This window comes from Cupressus sempervirens, chromosome 9 (genome assembly GCF_028749045.1).
Source record: "Cupressus sempervirens isolate cs-2001-9-10 chromosome 9, ASM2874904v1, whole genome shotgun sequence".
In the NCBI taxonomy this organism is placed as follows: Eukaryota; Viridiplantae; Streptophyta; class Pinopsida; order Cupressales; family Cupressaceae; genus Cupressus; species Cupressus sempervirens.
The window spans coordinates 793,439,789-793,446,121 of NC_143126.1; positions in this window are offsets into that span (position 1 = coordinate 793,439,789).

Genomic DNA, 6,333 nt, shown 5'->3' on the forward strand with positions numbered 1-6,333 from the left:
TTACCTCAACACAATATCAAAATTGGCATGTTTAAGAGTATCCTTGATTAGTCAAAGATATTCACCATTAAATATCATCTCATGATATCAAGAGTAATGGCCTCAGAATATCAAGTCACGTGATATTCACCAAGTACTCTAAGTTATGGCCTCCTGAACATCAAGATGCATGATATTCACTAAGTACTCTTAATAATGGCCTGTTTAACATCAAGTTGCATGACATTCACCAAGTACTCAAAATGTTCATAAGATACGTGTATGCATATCCTCAATAATACTTACCATAGGAACATTGATAGTTTGTTTAAGGAACTTAATCCACCATTCAAGATATAATCTATCATATTTTGCTTATACATCATAAGATATCCATCACAATAGAAGATTAGCTAGTGTAAGATTGTCACCTTCCAATAACTTTAACAAATACAAATGATGATCATTTATAAATCATCACTTCCTAATGATGTACACAAGGCCCAAAATAGTCATGAAATGACATTCATGATTCATAGTAATTTGACAATTGCACTTTCTTTATCAATGGAGAATCCATCTTGACATAGTCTACTCCCTCTAAATATATCTGACTGAGATCATAAAAAAATGACCGAACCATATCCTTTATTTTCTCATTCTCTTTCCATGGTTGTCTCTAATGAAGCGTAAGACTCCCTCTGAATCTAATATCCATCTTCCTTTTCTTGCAAGAACATGCCCAGAGAGAGGAAAAGATCAAGGAAAATAACTCTTATGATACACATAGAAATACAAATAAGATATTATCTACAAAAAAGTAAGTAAAGGTAGTTCTCAAGTTATAATAAAGAGAAAATACTTATATCTCTCCTTATCTTGAATTATATTATATATGGGGTTTTAGTGTCTATATATCTCGTGTTAGGAGCACCCTTGACCATGTTGTTGATCTTGCACTTCAAGGAAGTCTTATTTAATCGATCCCAATATCTCACTTTTATCCACATGTTTTTCTTGTTACTTGTGTTTGGATGTAAATTTATATTGATCCCTTCTACCTTTGATTGTGATTGACCGAAATGTATTATATGCACTATGTTTGGACAATTCTCTTCGTGTTATATTCTGACATGAATGCTTCATAATTGTTGAGATGACTGCTTTGTATTTATTGTGATAGCAATCTATCATTGTTCGATGGATTCTTTATTTTAATGAATATAATGTACTCTCTCACTTGGTCTCCCTACTTTATAATAGTTGATGTTCGGGTACACTATTAGGGTATCAACATGGGACAATGCATTGCAAAGAATGATGATGTTGTGGCCTTTATGTCTATCTTCCCCAAATATTGACTCGCAAATGGTGGACTTACCCCTTACTGTGTTGATTGTCTTTATTTACTACTTTATGCCAAATCTTTTCTCATCTTTGCCTAAAATAAATGTTTGAGATTATTGTTTGATGTAATGGATTGAATCCTAAACTGCATGGTTTTTTGCCTTTGGGTGAGTAACACATTTAATAGATGCATTTGATTGAGACACACTAAAGTTTCCTCGATACTTGGTTGGTACATACCATCTCATCACATCACCATGAGATCACATACATTTTGGTCAAATAAGTAGATGATTTTTGTCATTGTACTTGGATTATTATAATTTCCTAATCACATTTTCCTTATTTCGTGCACACCATATAACCATTGCATTCTACTTGATGCATTTCATGGGCATTCTATAAAATGGTTTGGGTGGTCAGTGTGTGTTTACATATATGCCTAGGCGAATATTTGATGGAATTTTACAAAGGATTTACGATGAATAATTCTAGGTAGGACATTCTATTAAATAATTCCAATGCATTGTTAGTCCTTGCCTTTTTAAGGTAGGGATTAATGTTTTTGATTAACCTTTTTTAGTCACTTAATTTATTTATTTTGGCTTGGACAATGTCATGGTATAATGTTCCCAAATGAAATATTAAAAAAAACAAATATGATGTGGTTATTGCTAATTTGTGATTGGATGAAATGAAAATTAGTTGGGTTTTAAGGCCTTTTCAAGTTTTAAAATTGAAATAAATTTTGTCGGTAGGCATTAAAAGGCATTGATTATCGCCATTAGCAAAGGATAGAAATATATTTACTGCATGTCAGAAAGCATCAAACATGAATTAATTGTTCTGTATATTGGAAAGGCCACTGACTGTAGGATATTAGCATATATTATTTCATTGTAAGAAATGGACATTTAACTTTTCCGCAGATATTCGGGTTTTACAAAACTTTCTTTTTGCTCAAAATTGTGTTTTCCTTTCGCATTGAAACCTTGTAGTGAGTTATCAGAACATAGAAAAACGGTAAGAGATTTGCCTTTGAAGTTTCGAAAATCTTTCCATTTTGTAAAATATGCTTGTAATGTTTGAAAAATCTTTCAATTTTCAAAAATTGCCTTTTTAGTTTCGAAGATGTTTTCATTTTTTTAAAAATCTGTTTATAAAGTTTTTAAATTCTTTTTCTAATTTTCGATATTTGGTCATTTCTAACTAGACTTAGCAAAATAGAGATTAGCTCTGTGAAACCTACCTAGACATTGAAACAAATGAGACCAAAGGGGAGAATCTATTTGAGCATATTTCTAACACCTGATATTCTCTACAACTCATCCAATGCGACCATTTCTGGCAAAAATCACAAAAGGAAAGGCGAATCTTTGGTGGAAGAGGAGCCTGGTAGTTTGGCCGAGAGCTGTCAACCTTGTTGCAAGAAGATCAAGTCTACATTTAGTTCTTCTCAGCCCTCTGGTGAGGATAAGTCCAGATATAACAGGGGCGATCCTTAGGGCTTTATGAAGGGGGTTGTCGTGTGGCTCCTCCACTGCACCTGAATACACTTACTTTATGCCATAAATTTCATTAGCATAGACACTGCCTAGTCTTTGTCTCATTCTTTTCCCTGCAATTCTTAACTAAGGGCTTATAGAAACCCCTGTTTACTAGACATCTCTCTTTAAAATTGGAGCATCTGAATTTTAGCAGCTAATGCAACAATCCCCATTGTCTTCTCACTTCTCATGATGAAATTGATTCACACTGATGGAAGATGTGGCCATGAAATGATAGTGTAAACTTTTTACTTCTCTATTGCTTCAAATTGAATGTGTTTACGCCTCTTTCTTTAAAGCGGTCGAACTTGGTTCCCCCACACTCAGTGGTGTGAAACTCCTGAGCTAAGGGTTGTTGCTTTGTTTACTATCTACAATCTCTCTAATGAATGTTTATTAATTATTTTGACCAGATTGAAGTGTTTATCATTTTGATTTTCATTTTGGTTGAGGTGAATGATGTTAGTCATTTTCGTGAAACTGTGGTTGAATTTTTCGTTCTTTTTCAATTTGATTAAGATCAATTCTAGCGAATGATGTTACTATTTTAGGCAGGTTGCAATTTTTTCTTCGACATTTTAATTTTAATTCTGGCAACCACTGTAGTTAATTTTTGTAGACTAGTGTTTTTTGAAAGTAGTTTGTTTTTTATGTTGTTAACAGTGTAGAAATTTAGTGAGACTAGTTTTTCTTTTTCAAATTTTGGTAAATGATAGAAGTTAATATTTATTTCAATTCTAATTCCTGCAATTATTGTAAAAGATGTTGTTATATAGGGAGACTCTAGTTTTTGTTGAGATTTTAGTTTTGGTAAATGATAATGTCATTTTACTAAGATTTCTTTTTGAAGGTTTTGGGGAACGACTCGAATGCAGGGGTAGAAATTTATATTTTATTTTGGTGAAGGATATCACTACTCTGGAATGAATATAGTGTTGGCATTTTGATTTTGATGTTGATGTATTTATTTTAGAGATACCGTAATGCTTGTTTAGACAAGTTCTTTTCATTAAATTTATTATATGTGAGTTGAATAATGTAGTTATTTAGCAACACTAGTTTTCCTTTACTTGTTGATTTTGATTCTCAAAAATTGTCTGATGTAGCAAATCTCTGTTGAGAACCATGATAAGCCACATGAAATTGCTACGAAACAAGAGAAGTATAAAGACAAAGCAAGCGAGGGTAGATATTGCTCAACTATTTGAACTAAGTTGTATTTTTATATTCCTGTGTTAGATTACATATCTGTATAATGTTATTTTAATTTTTTTTTTTTTTATATTTAACAAACAATGTTAAATTCATACTAAGCAGTAATAAAATCTAATTTTATGCTAAATTATTTATAAATTTTATTTCTTATTGTAGAAGTGAAATTCATATACAGAAGGGAGACATGTTTAGATATTAAAGTGTACATGATTATGTAATATTTTAGTTTACAGTTAAGATTTTAATAATTTTTTAATTTAAATTTTGTATATATCATATATTCCTTCTAGTAAAACATTTATTCTATATAATGCATTAAATTCAAATTTAAAATGATTTTTTGAGTTCCTACTACTAGAAACTATCATTGAACAATCCATTACACAATTTTGTTTTCTTGCAATGCTTTTTATAGATGTAAAATATTTATCTTTAAAAAAATTCTTTACGATGCACTGAAATAGTTCCTATTTTCACTTTTTCACAAGACGTTGATTTCAAGTTTCATTTTGACAATGCTTAGAGTCCTACAATAGTAACATAAGAGGTGAGTAATACATTATGCACTACAATCAAAAAAGGCTACATGCTGAAATTTACTCTATATTGTGAATACAGTACCATATTTGCAGTTGCCTTTGCTGATTATCAAACTGATGTCAATTTCTAATTCAGTAATTCTAGAAGTCATATTTGTATTCCATGTTTGTTAAATTCATACTAAGCAGTAAAAAAATCTAATTTTATGCTAAATTATTTATAAATTCCATTTCTTATTGTAGAAGTGAAATTCATATAGAGAAGGGAGACATGTTTAGATATTAAACTGTACATTATCATGTAATATTTCAGTATATAGTTAAGATTTTAATAAAATTTAAATTTAAATTTTGTATATATCATATACTGCTTTTAGTAAAACATTTATTCTATATAGGCAAGAGCCTACAACACAATGGTAAATTGTGAGCCTCTTATTCAAGAGGTCTTGGGTTCGAATCTACACAAGCTTACTAATTAATAATAATTAATCATATCACATCATAATAATAAATCTTGGCTTCAGCCTCTTATCCATAAAAAAAAAATATTTATTCTATATGATGCATTAAATTCAAATTTAAAATGATTTGTTGAGTTCTTGCTACTAGAAACTATCATTGAACAATCTATTACACAATTTTGTTTTCTTGCAATGCTTTTTATAAATGTAAAATATTTATCTTAAAATTTTGTCTTTACGATGCACTGAAATAGTTCCTATTTTTCACTTTTTCACAGGACGCTGATTTCAAGTTTCAGTTTCACACTGCTTAAAGTCCTACAATAGTAACAGAAGAGGTGAATAATACATTCTGCACTAGGATAAAAAAAGGCTACATGCTGAAATTTACTTTATATTGTCAATACAGTACCATATTTGCAATTGCCTTTGCTGACTATCAAACTGATGTTAATTTTCAATTCAACAATTGTAAAAGTCAAATTTGTATTCCATAGATTCATAGGAATTAGTATAATACTATAGTCAGTGGTGTCAAACTCATGACCTAAGGGTTGTTGCTTTCTTCATTGTCTACAGTGTCTCTAATGAATGCATATTCAAAATTCCCCCTTGTACGAAATCATGATGTGGGTTGAACTATCATTAGTATTTGGCAATTAATTTATCCATCACTTTAGTTTGAGTAAGGCTTCAAGGCCTACACATCTTGATTTTATCTATAGATCATAAATAGTATTTAGAGCTTTGGGTTTGTTTTAGTATTTAAGTTAATTTCTTACAGCTAAGGCTATAACTTCTAGGTATTCACAGATCTTCTTGTGTAGACTCTTGAATAATTAGAAGACTATTAATAAATTCACTAGCTCTCCATTTATGTTTGTTGCTAATACATTATGCACTAGGATTGAAAAAGGCTACATGCTGAAATTTACTCTACATTGTGAATATAGTACCATATTTGCAGTTGCCTTTGCTGACTATCAAACTAATGTTAATTTTCAATTTAGCAATCCTAGAAGTTATATTTGTATTCCATAGATTCATAGGAACTAGTATAATAGTATAGAGTACACATACATACTCAGATATTTCTCCAAAACCAACATAGAAAATGATTACAGAAACTCGTCATAGAAACACCAACAAGTCAATAGCAAACATGCAAAAAGAACATCAAACTCTAGAAGATGTTGACTAAGTTCAACAACTAGATCATGTTGATATCTGTATAGGAAAATG